Source organism: Danio rerio, chromosome 10 (assembly GCF_052040795.2).
Source record: "Danio rerio strain M-AB ecotype USA chromosome 10, GRCz13ab, whole genome shotgun sequence".
In the NCBI taxonomy this organism is placed as follows: Eukaryota; Metazoa; Chordata; class Actinopteri; order Cypriniformes; family Danionidae; genus Danio; species Danio rerio.
In genome coordinates this window covers 45,417,501-45,433,445 of record NC_141030.1, presented here as the reverse complement: position 1 = coordinate 45,433,445, position 15,945 = coordinate 45,417,501, and the positions used below count along the sequence as shown (strand labels likewise).

At 37.5% G+C, this 15,945-nt stretch overlaps 1 protein-coding gene across 4 annotated transcripts in view; it reads left to right on the top strand.

Annotated features, from left to right (window-relative positions):
* Positions 1–15,945, top strand: part of cabp1b (calcium binding protein 1b) — a 206,213-nt gene that overhangs the window by 69,974 nt on the left and 120,294 nt on the right. Inside the window, exon 1 of one of the 4 annotated variants that reach the window (XM_087269299.1) lies at positions 3,676–3,780. The exons of 1 other annotated variant lie outside the window; for it this stretch is intronic. The gene's annotated coding sequence lies outside the window, so the exon portion shown is untranslated. Of the gene's footprint in view, positions 1–3,675; positions 3,781–7,314; positions 7,763–15,945 lie in introns of those variants that run through there. 2 more of the 4 variants (XM_087269297.1, XM_087269294.1) reach the window with 2 other exon arrangements.

Sequence of the window (15,945 nt, the reverse complement as noted above, 5' to 3'; positions counted from 1 at the left end):
CTGGAAATGGCCAAAACCCCTCTAAAACCAGCGTAGGCTGGTTGAAGCTGGATTTTTCAGCAGGGAATATACATAATATTTTTCCCTTTTAATTACCAATCATTTGATGCGCTTTGATCCACTCTTATATCACGCTGCCTGACTGTGATTGTAACGGACTGAACACAGAAACTGGACAGCCTAATATAACCTAATGCATAGAGTTGTTCATGTGTCCTCTGAATACGGGTTTTAAAAAATGTATGACTGAGTTTTTATTATACAATATTTATTCTGTTAATTTTAAATCTTGCACCTAACAAATATCCTCACTTAGAAAAAAAAAAAAACAAATACTGAAACTAACAAAAACTAAACTAAAACCAAGTCATTTCAAAATAAAGAAGCTAATAAAAACTAGTATATCTGCCTCTAAAAACGAATTAAAATTTGAAAACACTAAACACTAACTAAAACTAATGAAAAATCCAAAACTATTATAACCTTGGTCTGTTCCCTATCTCCCTGTAAGCAGGTGACAGTGGTATGTTCCAAGCCATTTACTCAGAATATTGACAGCACTATTTTTAAAACCCTGCAGTCTGAACTCATTAGACTATCTGGCTTTATTCTGCGATAACAATCTCCTGGATGTACTTTTACTTACCAAATACATTTTTCCCAAAAATGAACAAGAAAAGTTCGTGATGAGCAAACTAAAGATGAAGGGAACGTTCACAAGTACAGACAGGCACACACATATTGAGAAACAACTTGTGACTTCATTATGTGTCTATTACTGGTACACATGTGTATGTTTGGTTACATATAGAGAAACTCTGTCCAACTCATCTGATGATAAGCAAAACATCTAACGCTAACTTCGTAAAAATAGATTCAGGAAACCTAAATGTAAACCACTTACCTCATATAGACACACAAATCGAGTGTGTTTTCATCTTCAAAACAGCCTTTCAGATCTAATCATCAAATCTAATCGCCTCACAGGCAAAAAAGTAAAATCAGCACAGATAGAAAGACTCATTTATATTAGTAAATCACTCCATGTGAAGCACAGACATGTACCGTGAGACTAAAAAAATGTCTCAAGTTATTTTGAAGTTTTGTTTGCATCATCTCAAAGCTTAACAGATAATAATACTAATAAATCTTATTTATAGTGCGTTTTTCTCAGACCCAAAGCACTACAAGGCTTACAAGACAAACAGCAACAAAGCAGAGCAATATAAACAGTAAAAAAACCAAAACAATTTTGTACAATTGCATGATTAAATTAACAAAAATACTCAATCTAAGTTAGAAGCAACGGTAAAAAGGTGAGTCTAGATACATTTCTTAAAACTGTCCAGAGAAGCGTTATTCCTAATGCTGATGGGTAGGTCTTTCCATAGCTTAGGTGCACTGTACGAAAAAGCACGACCACCCATGGCAGGCACTTTTTTCCAGGGGTTTCAGTACCGCTACTACGTCATCGAGTGGGCGTGGCCTATCTGTGAATTTGTATAGGTCACGGATCATGCGCAGATTGTGAAAACAGCCGTTTGATTCAGATACCTGTACGTAATCGCAGGGGTTTCGTGTCCAATGCCTTTTATATGCAGTACAAAATAGCTCTCCTGATCGCAGGTGTTTCATGTGAAGTCAGTGTTATATTAAACAAATTAACTTAAGATACCTCTCAGATTACATTAATACTGTTATAACTTAAGATACCTGTCCCGATCCCAGGGCTTTTGTGTCAAATACTTTATATATCATATACAGTAACATCAGATACCGGTCCTGATCCCAGGGGTTTCATGTATGATCACTTTTATATACATTAACATCAGATACCGGTCCTGATCCCAGGGGTTTCATGTACAGGGCTCAACAATAAGGACTGCCCGGTGTCCCAGGGCCAGCGTGAAAGACACTCGGGACAGTAGACAGGATTGTTACTGGCCCCTATCGGCCAGTAACGTTGAGCACATTTTTTATTTTTTATATAACCTGGTAACAACCAGTTCAGCGAAAAGATGGCAACATGGCGGCAAAATTAAACAATGAGGCTAAAAGAAAACGTCTGTTTCTAAAGTCTTAAAAGCAGACAATTACATGGGAACAAAATTAAGAAACTGAAATAAACAACAACAACAACAAAAAAACAGTTTTCAGTTTGGCAAGCCATTTTTATACAAATTATTTAGAATTGCATTAAAATACCAGCACATTTTTCATACTGCTCTTTCATTTGCATAAAATCTAGAATTTTGCTCATTATACATTTATTGACATATTTAAAATGTTCAAGATTCTAGATTCACAGGCATAATTTTGCCACTATTTAAAATATGTGGCTAAGAAATAGCTGTTAACTTTTTAGTTTTTTTTTTTGGTGGGGCCAGTGTAAATTTTGGCAGGGCAAGTAAAAATCTCAACCAATGGCCCGATCGGACCCGTTTAAAAAATCATTAGCGTTGAACCCTGATGTATGATCACTTTTATATACATTAACATCAGATACCGGTCCTGATCCCAGGGGTTTCATGTATGATCACTTTTATATACATTAACATCAGATACCGGTCCTGATCCCAGGGGTTTCATGTATGATCACTTTTATATACATTAACATCAGATACCGGTCCTGATCCCAGGGGTTTCATGTATGATCACTTTTATATACATTAACATCAGATACCGGTCCTGATCCCAGGGGTTTCATGTATGATCACTTTTATATACATTAACATCAGATACCGGTCCTGATTCCAGGGGTTTCATGTATGATCACTTTTATATACAGTAACATCAGATACCGGTCCTGATCCCAGGGGTTTCATGTATGATCACTTTTATATTATATACATGCCCTGCGGAAGGGGGAGCCCTGGGCTCAAGGATCCTTTACAGGCATGGATAAGACTGATAAGAAAAGGTCTAATCCTCACGATGTTACGTACAGTTGAAGTCAGAATTATTAACCCCTCTGAATTAGTAGCCCTCCTGTTTATTTTTTCCCCCAATTTCTTTTTAACAGATTTTTTTCAGCACATTTCTAATCATAATAGTTTTAATAACTCATTTCTAATAACTGATTTTTTTTTATCTTTGCCATGATGACAGTAAATTATATTTGATTAGATATTTACATTTAAATATTTAAAGGCTTAACTGGATTAATTAGGGTAACTAGGCAGGTTAGGGTAATTAGGCAAGTTATTTTATAACGATGGTTTGTTCTGTAGACGATTGAAAAAATTAGCTTAAAGGGGCTAATAACTTTGACCCAAAAATGGTGTTTAAAAATTAAAAACTGCTTTTATTCTTGTCGAAATAAAACAAATAAGACTTTCTCCAAAAGAAAAAAACATTATCAGACATACTGTGAAAATTTCCTTGCTCTGTTAAACAACATTTGGGAAATATTAAAAAAAAAAGAAGAAAAAATTCAAAGGGGGGCTAATAATTCTGACTTCAACTGTAGGTGAAAGAAGGCTATTTTAATTACAATGGTTAACATTGGTAGGAGTGCCAATTGGCAGAATCTCAACTATGTAAATCTTTGTGTCATCAGCGTAGCAGTGATACCCCAGGTCAAATTTATGCATGATCTGCAAAAAAAATTCCATAGATGTATGGCTTTTTAGCGTAGACAATATTCATTCATTCATTCATTCATTTTCTTTTCGGCTTAGTCTCTTTATTAATCCGGGGTCACCACAGCGGAATGAATCGCCAACTTAACCAGAACATGTTTTACACAGCGGATGCCCTTCCAGCTGCAACCCATCTCTGGTAAACATCCATAAACACCTATTCACACTCATACACTACCGACATTTTAGCCTACGCAATTCACCTGTACCGCATGTCTTTGGACTGTGGGGGAAACCAGAGAACCCGGAGGAAACCCACGCGAACGCGGGGAGAACATGCAAACTCCACACAAAAACGCCAACTGACCCAGCCGAGGCTCGAACCAGGGAGCTTCTTGCTGTGAGGCCACAGCACTACCTACTGCGCCATTGTGTCACCATGACAATATTCATACAAGATAAAATTATTATAATATCTAAGGGTAAAATTTTTTTTAAATATTGATAAAATCACCTTTACACCAACAAATTAAGTTCTTAGCAGTGCATATTACTAATAAACAATTAAATTTTGATATGTTTACAATAGGAAATTGACAAAATATCTTCATGGAAGATCTTCAATGATTTTTGGCATTAAAAAAAAATTATAATTTTGTCTTGTATATGTGGTTATTTCACAAATATGCAACATAACACACACCTTAGGTGAAGTCAGAATTACATTAAAAAGAACGTGAGAATAAGGCAGCACGGTGGCTCAGTGGTTAGCGCTTGTGGAGAGGTAAGCATGATCAAACACCCAATGAGGGGGGAGAGCATGCTCAGAGCCCGGCGGCTAATCAGCAGGCCAATCAGAAATAATAAATAACACCTGTTTATTCTAGTGATTGAGCCGGAGAGACACCCTTCTTAAGGAGAAGAGAAGGAGCAGCCAGGGAGAGAGAGAGAACATATACACACACACACACACACACACACACACACACACACACACACACACACACACACACACACACACACACACACACACACACACACACACACACACACACACAAACACACACACACACACACACACACACACACACACACACACACACACACACACACACACACACACACACACACACACACACACACACACACACACACAGCTACATGTGTGGTGGCATTTAAAAATTAATAAACCCATTTGCTTACCTGAATCGCCGACCCTGTCTTCTTCTTCCCTCAACAACAACGAACAATATTACAGCGCTGTTGCCTCGCACCAAGAAGGTAGCCGGTTCGTGTCTTTGCTGGGTCATTTGGCATTTCTGTTTGGAGTTTGCATGTTCTCTCCATGTTGGTGTGGGTTTCCTCCGGGTGCTCCAGTTTCCCCCACAGTCCAAACACATGCGCTTTAGGAGAATTGAATACACTAAATTGTAGTGTGTGTATGGGTGTTTCCAAGTACTGGGTTGCAGCTGGAAGGGCATCCGCTGTGTGAAACATATGCTGGAATAGTTGGCAGTTCATTCCACTGTGGCAACCTTTGAAATAGAGACTAAGCTGAAGGAAAATGAATGAAGAATGTTGATTAAACTATTCAGTTATTTATTCTATTGATACTGAATGTTAATATAGAGTAATAATGAGCAGCAGCTTGTGTGTCTGTTCATAAAACACTCTTGTTTAGGGTGCATGGCCAGTTTTCCTGCATGTGATATGGGCCACTGTCTCGTGTTTTGCAGAGATATTGTACACCACTGTTGACACTTAAACAGGAATGAGAAGAGCTGTTCAGGTTCACCAACTCAGATGACAGATTACTGTGAAGTGTGTGTGTGTGAAAGAAGCAGTGCAGAAGGTCAGAGACGTGACGTGTGTTGAGTTGCTTTCATTCATTTTCTTTTCGGCTTAGTCTCAATTTCAGAGGGTGTTCCACAGTGGAATGAACCGCCAGCTTATCCAGCATATGTTTTAGGCAGCGGATGCCCTTCCAGCTGCAAACACCCATACACTCCCACATTTACACACACACATACGCATACTCATTCACTACAGCCAATTTAGTTTATTCAATTCACCTATAGCGCATGTGTTTGGACTGTGAAGGAAACCGGAGCACCCGAAGAAAACCCACACCAACATGAGGAAACCATACGAACTCCACACAGAAATGCCAACTGGCCTAGCTGGGACTCGAACCAGCAACCTTTTTGCCATGAGGCGACAGTGCTAACCACTGAGCCACTGTGTCACCAATATTAGATCAGATATAGTCAAATATAATGTATATTTATTTGAGAATAGAGTCAAACCCAACCATTGGGTTAAAAATCATTCAAGTGTCATTCAATTCAATTTAAAAAATAACCTAATATTCATTCTGTCTGTATTTGGCGCAACTTTTTTTTTTTTTTTTTATTTGAACCACAGCATAAAAGTCCCCCCCCCTCCCAAATTCAGAACATAATACATGTGTTATTAAAATAACAGAAATTAAAAACTTAATTAAAACTTAATGATTTAAAAATAATAATAAATATACAGAAATAGATATACAGGAAAGCAAAATAATGTCACCAAAGGTGTTTCAAGAGTTCACACTTAGCTGATGATTATAAAAGCTTGTTTGGCATGCTGTCCCGGGAGAGAGCCCCGAGCTCAAGGGCTCCTCGAGCCCGGGGCTTCCTCCCGTTGGCAGAGCAAGAGGGGAACCTGAGCTCGGTGGATCTCAGAACTCCCCTGCTGCGGTAGCTAAGGGAACACAAGGGATTAGACAAAGCTTGATTGTTATGTATGTTGAATGTCTTTGGATGGTGGGAGGAAACCGGAGAACCCGGGGAAAACCCACGCGAACACGGGGAGAACATGCAAACTCCTCACAGAAACACCCACCGGTCCTGTGGAACCAGGGCCGGCAGTGTTCTTGCTGTGGGGCTCACAGTGCTAACCACTGGGCCGCCGTGCCGCCCAATCAGAGGTAAAGGAGGAGAATAGGGGAGGAGGGGGGTTTCTTCCAAACGAAGATAAAGTGAACTGAAAACTGTGGCTATTTATAGTAGCTTAGGGCCCACATGATTGGAAGATAGTGATTAGCAAATGCGAGACCGGCCGTGATAAATCATAAGCACGTGATCCTCTCGAAATTAGTTTATGAATAAACTTCACTTTGTGACCTACAATAAGTTAGCTTTTTATCTAATGGTTTTATCTGCACCAGATATTTATCCCTCATAAATTTTTATAAAAGTAAAATGTATAAAAATCATTATATCAGGCCCGGATTGGCTAATCGGGAGGACCGGGAGAATTCCCGGTGGGCCGGTCCGTTTTTTGCCGCGAGGGCCGGTGTCCCTAGCTCCAGAATCTGTCGCTCTCAGCAGTCACACTTTTTAAAAATAATTTCAGTCAAAGTCAAAGTCAGCTTTATTGTCAATTCAGCCACATGTACAAGACATACAGAGAATCGAAATTGCGTTACTCTCAGACCCAAGGTGCTTAACATTAATATAAAATATATATATATATAAAAAATAGTAGAGTTTAAGAAAAAAAAACGAAAGAAAATTTACAGTATATACATTGCACATAAATGTGGTCTTAAAAAATATACATATGTAATAAAAATTGTAAACAATACAGTGTCATTAAGGGCATATAGCAATGAGTGCAGAGTAAACCAGAGTTGTGCAGATAAAAAAAACAGTATAGTGCAAAAAGAACTTGTAAACAGTATAGTGCAAAATAAATTTATTTATTTACTTGACCACAGCCTTCTTATTCATTATTTTACCACAGCTCTGCTCTTTTATCTGTTTTCTCGTAGTCTCGTGAGCAGGATGCAGCCTGCAGGTTAATGATCATATAACTAGATGAGTCACCATTCAATGTTCAGCTGTTGTGGTACAGTGGTTAGCTGGTTAGGTTATGACACCGCCAATCTGGTTTCGGTCCTCGTCAGAGTAACATTTTTTTTTTCATTTTTATTGTTAAGACATATAATACTGTAAGGGTTGTTAAACATTTGAAGTTCTAAAACAGCTGTTTTCTCAACAAAAAAAAAAAGACGTGATAGTGTAATTAGAACCTGAATTGGAAATTACCTTTTTTAATATAGTCAGAGGTGAACTGAGGTGGGCCGGTCTAAGGCTTGAAACTCCAGGGCTGAAAAAGAGTCCCACTCCGGCCCTGCATTATGTTGTACATGCAAATGTATAAAATGTTTGTAAATCAGTCCCAACACCAGCTACTATCTTACAAGAAATAAGCTAACGGTGTGTATTGTCAAAAGTCACATTATATTTCTATAAGAGCTGTCAATAAATAAATTAATTATTTCTCATGTACCTCACACTGTTTGCCAAGAGAAGAGTGTGATCTCGTTTCGGTCAGCTCATCACCACCTATTAATAATGATCACGACCATAATATTTATGTTTCATTACAAAGCAAAACAAAAATATTACTGGTGAGATTGCTGCCGCATTCCACGAGCGATGAACGTCTTTGAAACCTTATAAACAGAAACCACAAAGTTCAAACCACATTTTCATAACAACTCCTCTTCCAATTATCAGGGTGCCCATGGGAAATATTAAAAGTTCACTTGCTTGTTCCCTTTCCTTCAGCTTAGTCTGTTTTATCAGGGGTCGTGACATTAATTTTTGATTATACAATGTATATGTATGCTAAAATTTGGCAGAATTTAATCAGCAAATGTTTGTATGTAATCGATATTAGAATAGATTTTTATGAAATCGATAAGAGGTGACAGCAGCCAATCACCTGAGGCATGTAGTAGGGATGCAATGATTAACCGATTTTACTATTAACCGCGCTTTAATTTGTCACGGTTAATTAATCGTAAAGGCTTCTCAACACCGTAATTCTGCATGGAACAAAACAGCTGCAACTTAAAGTTATGCCAACTGTGCACTAGTTTAAAGTTTCGAGCTTGTAAACAATACGCACGCACATTGGATCAAAGGCTGATTTTAACTATGGCTGAGGAGGTTTTTAACTAAGAGCCATTCACATATGCCATCTTTTGTGCTCACAAGTTCGTTATTTCCAATGGAGGCACGTGGTTTGCGTGCATATTAGTGCCATTCGAACAGGGGTTCAGCAGTCTTTTGACTACATTTGTTTATTTAAAAGGGAAATATTTAACCAATGTGATGCTTAAATTTACATTGGACAAAACTATTTATGTATTGATTTATTTTAGCTCTGTCATTTGTTTTCAGTGTAAAATTATTACTTATGTTTAAATGCCAAAAGCATTTTTCACTTATTTTTAAGTCCAAAGATAAATGGATTATGTTGTATATTGTTTTTTTATTGTAATTTTGGGCTGTATTAATTAGTTACTGATAAACCTCTATCAAGCCTCTTCAGCTGCTCCAGAACGCTGCAGCACGAGTGGACTTTAATGAACCTAAAAGAGCACATGTCACTCCGATGCTCATCCGTTTGCACTGGCTGCCAGTTGCTGCTCGCATCAAATTCAAAGCTCTGATGTTTGCTTACAAAGCGACTTCTGGCTGCGCTCCTTCTTATCTGCTCTCTCTTACAGGCACTCCCAAAATTTGCGTTTAATGATTGAATGTCGCCTAGTGGTTCCATCCCAAAGAGGGAAGAAATCACTTTCCCGAACTCTCGCGTTCAATCTGCCCAGTTGGTGGAATGAACTCCCTAACTGCATCAGAACGGCAGAGTCACTTGCTCAGGCACGTGCACACATAGGGCTCAACCTGTGCAGTGCACATGCCCTTTTTAGTCTTTGATAGAAAGTGCCCTTCCAAAATGATAAAAAGTGCCCCCGCGACACCCCCCCTCCCCCCTACCGCCATTCAGTAGGCGCGCACTGCTCTTGAGTACGCGGCCCATTCCCCGCCGCCGCCACTTTACATTACGCGCGCGACAACATCACTGATCTGAATGCGCGCGACAACACCGTTCTTCAGTACGTGCTTGACAGCGACAACACCAACCCCCAACCCCCCTCCCCCACTTCAGAAGATTTGTCCTGCACATGCCCTTTGGACAGTCTCTGCACGGGCCTGAACTTGCTGTCTTCAAAAAACAACTAAAAACTCCAATATTTAGTCTCCACTTTCCTTACTAATATATAATTCCCTCTCTTACTCCACTAACTACAAAAAATAATAATAATAATAATAAATAATAATTACTAATGTTTTGCTTCTTACACTTTCTTTACACACCTGACACTTGCCTACAGCACTTATTCATTGTAGCTCTTATAGTTGTGTAAATTGCTTGCTTGTCCTCATTTGTAAGTTGCTTTGGATAAAAGCGTCTGCTAAATGACTAAAAGTAAATGTAAACACTTTAAAATATAAGTTTTCATGTAATTTTGTAAACTAGTAGTATTATGAAATTAAAGAACGCATAATAATCGTGATAACCGTGATCATTCCTCAGACTACAATCGTACAACCAAAATCTCTAGTTCTACTCATTTGAAAAGAGTTTTGAACTCAGTGTTGAAGGTAATGAGTTCATTAAATACCTCATTACTTCAACTTAAATGGAGTAAGTTCACAGTACTCATATAGATTAGTTTAACTCAAATGATTTGTAGCAATCAGTTTCCTCAAACGGTTTGAGTTGCCTTAACTTATTGGGTTTTACAGTACTCAGTTGGTTTGAGTACTCTTCAGTTATCGGGTTTTACTGTGCTCAGTTTGCTTTGTTTACTCATATGGATTAAGTTTACAGTACTCATTAGGATTAGTTTTTGAACTTAAATGGTTTGTTGCAATCGGTTTCGTCAAAATGGATTGAGTTACCTCAACTTTTTGGGTTTTACAGTGTAGGGGCAGCCATGGCCTAATGGCTGGAGAGTTATACTTGAACAGTAATTGTATGGTCGCATGTTTGAGATTCAAGTTCATTCAATGATAACAAGTGTTATCACCACTTTCAATACCACAGCTGGGGTGGATAGGTTAAATTCTGAGTATGGGTTACCGTACTTTTGGCCACATGTCACCAGTTTCTCTTTTTATTTTCACTATGAGGACTCATGCCTCATGTCACGACTTTCATTTTTGCTTTTCACTATGAGGAGTCATTGGACAAGCACAGTGACCCATACTCATGATTTGTGCTCTGCATTTAACCCATCCACCCCTGCGGTGGTATTGATTTGACATTAGACTTGATGTACACTGTAAAACATTTAATGACAAAAAGTCAAGACAACAAATATTTGTATGTTGTTGTTGTTGTTGTCTTAACTTATTTTAGTTAATCAAGTTCCAGCTATTTTTTTTAAGTTATACAAAGCGTAACTTAATATTTTTACAACCCCAATTTAGAAAAAGTTGAGACAGTAAGGAAAACGAATCACTCCCCGAGAGGACTCGTAGTTCCCGAGTCATATTGAAGATTCATTCAAAATGAACGAATCACTCATGAAGGACCCATCACTAGTCACGATGGGCTTACAAAAATACAAGATATATCCAAGTGCAGCAATTGAAGTTTTAATAAAAAATAAGGGGACGGGCCAGGTACAAAAATCGAACAGAGACGAAAAGTACAACACAATAAACAAAAGTGAAAATATAATCATAACATGAAACAAAGTGAACAAACAAACAAACCAAAATGATGAGTCAGTGAGCAGAGTTGGACCAGATAAGAGCCGGACAAAACAAAACAGAACTACAATTCCAAGACCATCATCCTTTGCGGTCTGTTGTCTCTACAGATCCAGTAATGCGGAAATGGAGTGTGCTGCTAGAAGCGGGGAAGAAACAGCTGGAAATGATCGAACCTACAGCGGGTTTTAAATCAGATGTGTGGAAGCATTTCGGTTTCTTTCTAAAAAGATACGAAAAAGGAGAAAAGGTGACAGACAAAGAAAAAAACAGTACGCAGGCACTGCCAGACTGTGGTGAAATATAGGTCGGGAATAAGACTAAAAACAGTCATGGGGACTGCAGAACACAGCACACTGTTCAGATTGATGCAGACATTGACTTGTACCGCAAAGAGACCTCTATCTCACTCATGGCTTGTCTTCTCATGTGGTGGGAAGACGATGCACAGCGTTACCCACTGCTGTCAACCTTGGCTAAATCATATCTCTCTGTCCCAGAAACCTCAGTCCCAAATGAGAGGGTTTTTTCTGTTGCAGGGGACATTGTAAATACCCAGAGATACCAGCTTTTACCAGATTATAGTTATATGATCATTTTCCTTAAAACCCATCTCTATCTAAGTGAGTGAGTGATTAAATGTTGAATGCGATGAGTTTTCAACAATGCTAAATTGAAACTTTATTTTTTTTATATGGTTTTATAGTTTTTTGTTATTAAAATTGAAAAATTGAAGTTCCTGTTTCGAAACTTACAGATAGATGGCTAATTTGTATGTCATTGATATGTTCAGTGCTAAGGTAAATAAACACTTTTGGCACTTTTTTCGAGTCTTTTTATTAGTTTTGTTTTCCTGTAAATTACTCAATAAATACCGTACCGGGCCATTCATATTGAGGTATTACCGTACCGTGAAATTCTGATACCGTTACATCCCTATTATTCACGCTTTTATTTTGTAGAGAATGAGATCAATCTTGAGTGCATTTGTTGGATGGTGTGTTTTGTGCAATGCAGCTCGCCTGTGTGTTGTTTTATGATGAATGAAAGTGTTTGTTTTGTCTTCAGGCTGATGGCAGATGTTTGATTTAGACTGTGTTGTGCCCGTCACATCTGTGCACATTCCCATGAACACAAACTGATATCTGAGATAAAGACTTAAGAGGAAGATCGGGGTTTGGAGAAGTGACAAATATGCTGGTCTGAAAAGACAGTTCATAATAGCAGCGTGAATGATGTAGAGTCAGCAGGTCATACTATAAAGCCTACTGTTTATAAAGTTAAAGTCAGAATTATTAGCCCTCCTGAATTATATTAGCCCCCCCTGTTCGTCTTACAACACATTTCTAAACATAAAATTTTAATAACTTATTTCTAATAACTGATTTATTTTATGTTTGCCATGATGACAGTAAATAATATTTGACTAGATATTTTAATAGATACTAGTATTTAGCTTAAAGTGAAATTTAAAGGCTTAACTAGGGTAATTAGGGTAAAGTTAGGGTAATTAGGCAAGTTATTGTATAACAGTGGTTTGCTCTGTAGACAATCAAGAACAAATATTGCTTAAGGGGGCTACTAATATTGACCTTAAAATGTTTTTTTAAAGCTACTAACTGCTTTTATTCTAGCTGAAATAAAGCAAATAAGACTTTCTCCAGTAGAAAAAAATATTATAGGAAATACTGTGAAAAATTCCTGTATCTGTTCAACATCATTTTGTAAATATTTGATCAAGAAAAAGAAATAACGGGAGGGTGAATACATTTTAACTTCAACTGTAAATAGTTTATCTGTATTTACTGGAATTATTAAACATAGATTTGCAGAAAATATTCATATTTTTTATTTTATAAAGGACAATTGGTTGAAGTAACAGATGTTTTTATTAGTTGTAAATCTAACAGAACATCATCGCTTGCAAGAGCACACACACACACACACACACACACACACACACACACACACACAGGTTTGTTTTTGTGAAAAGTAGGGACATTACATAGGTTTCCAGCCTGATCTCACGAGAAAACGTAAGTATTTTACGTTTTGCCAGTTTAGTCGTACGAAATGGTACGATTTTAAAAAGGAGGCGTGGCACCTAACCCCACCCCTAACCCCAGCCGTCATTGGGTGATGAGAAAATCGAACTAAATTGTACGAATTAGATCGTACGAATTCATACGAATTAGCCACTAAATGAAAAAGTTACGAATTGCCGTGAGATTGTGTTGAGGTTTCCCAAAGATTACCCTCACCCCACCCCACCCCTAACCCCAACCATCACAGGAGACTGTGTGCAGCTGTAAACTCATCCTGTAGGATTTATAAGCATTTTGAGATATGAGGACGTCACCAATGTCCTCATATTTCACTTCCTTTTTGTAAAACCTGTTTCATACCCATGTCATTATACAGATTTGTGTCCTGATATGTCACAAAAACACACACACACACACACACACACACACACACACACACACACACACACACACACACACACACACACACACACACACACAATTACCCTAACCTGCCAAGTTAACCTGATTAACCTAGTTAAGGCTTAAATGTCACTTTAAGCTGTATAGAAGTGTCTTGAAAAATATCTAGTCAAATATTATTTACTGTCATCATGACAAAGATAAAATAAATCAGTTATTAGAAATGAGTTATTAAAACTATTATGTTTACAAATTTGTTAAGGAAATCTTTTCTCCGTTAAAAAGAAATTGGGAAAAAAAATAAACAAGGGGGCAAATAATTCTGACTTCAACTGTATATATAAAACCGATATATTTAATATTTTTTTCAACACATATTAAATAGTTGTAACTAATTTCTAAACAAAAAAATCTTTCTTTTTTTATTCTAGCCAACATAAATAAAAGAAAGGGAAAAGAAAGAAATAAAGCTTTCTTCAGAAGAAAAAAAGTTATAGGACGTACTAAAAAAATGTCCTAGCTTCGTTAAATATTACTTGCAAAATATTCAAAAAATAATTAACATTTTACATTCAAATGTATATATTCAAATGTTCATTCATTAATTTTTCTTCAGCTTAGTTCCTTATTTATCAGGGGTCACCACAGCTGAATGAACTGCTAACTCTTCCGGCATATGTTTTACTCAGCGGATGCCCTTCCAGCCATACTGTGAAACACCCATACATACTCATTTACACACACTCATACACCCGACCATTTAGTTTATTTGTAAAGTATGTAATTCCCCCATATCGCATGTGTTTTAAACAACACAATCTCACGGCAATTCGTAACTTTTTCATTTAGTGGCTAATTCGTACAAATTCATACGCTCTAATTCGTACATTTTAGTACGATTTGCGTATCCCCCAATGACGGTTGGGTTTAGGGGTGGGGTTAGGTGCCAGGCCTCCTTTTTACATTTTCTTACGACTGAACTCATACGAATTAGCCACTAAACTGCCAAAACGTAAAATACTTACGTTTTCTCGTGAGATCAGGCTGGTTTTAAACTGTAGAGGACAAACTCCACAAAACTCCACACAGAAATGCCAACTGACCCAGCCAGATCTCGAACCAGCGACCTTCTATCTGTGAGGTGACAGTGGTAACCACTGAGCCGCTGTGCCGTCCATAACCCAAATATCTCAATCACAATTGCTCTGTTTCAGTATATTTCTGTCTATACTTGTCTGTCAGATTACTCAATGCTTGTACTCAGCAGTTGTCTGTAAGTATTAGGGAATGTTTCTTGGAAATCTGTCATTGGACCGAACAACAACTAAAAACATTGGTCATCCTGAACACTAACTAGTTTTGTTACCAGTAATCTCACTGGAAAACCCCAAAGTGTATTGCGTGTTGTGTAAATGTTGGCGAAGAGAGCAGTAATGACTGGAATGGTAAATATATGTCGACTGGCGGATGAGTGATTGCTGTGTACTCAGTTTAAAGATGAAAGTGAGAGATATTGTGCTAGAAACAGACAGAAAGAGAAACCAGCATCTGCTGCCAATTCACAGCATGGTGGAACGGTCATTCACACAGTCCAAATGTTTCTCAATTTCCTCAACCTCATTCGAACAGCAAAATAATGCCAGATTCAGCTCTTAAAATGGTGTTAACAATCCCACATGGCAAACACACAGCATTCATATGAATTTAAAGGGACCTAAAAATGAATATTCTGTAGGGAATATTGTCAAGTACAATTTAATAATACAGTTTAAAGTCTTTAATAGATTCTATTTCTCAAAAACCGGGCTATCTGAAATGTTCCCCAATATCGATGACAGATGTGACAGATGTCATGCACCAAGGTGTAATTTAAGTCATATGTTCTTGATGTGCCCTCTGTTACAGAATTATTGGATTAATTATTTTACAATTATGTTCAAGGTGTCTATCTAGACCAATCTGTTGGTAATCTAGACCCATCCCCTAATGTTGCCATTTTTGGGTTGTCAAATATTTGGTCCCAATTCAGTTCTAAACAACTTGATGTTTTGGCCTTTTCCTCAATATTAGCCTGGTGTCGTATTCTACTTCACTGGAAATCAAATAAGCCTAAACTAATTCCTTTAAAAAGTGATTGTTTTATAACTTACTTTAACTCTCTTAAGGTATTGCCTTCCATTTAATTGATGCACTCTCCTTCCCTTTCTAATTTATTTATTTCGTAGTAATTTAATTTGTTTGTTTTATCTAATACTATTTTATACCGTTTAATTGTAAATATTTACTTTCAACATT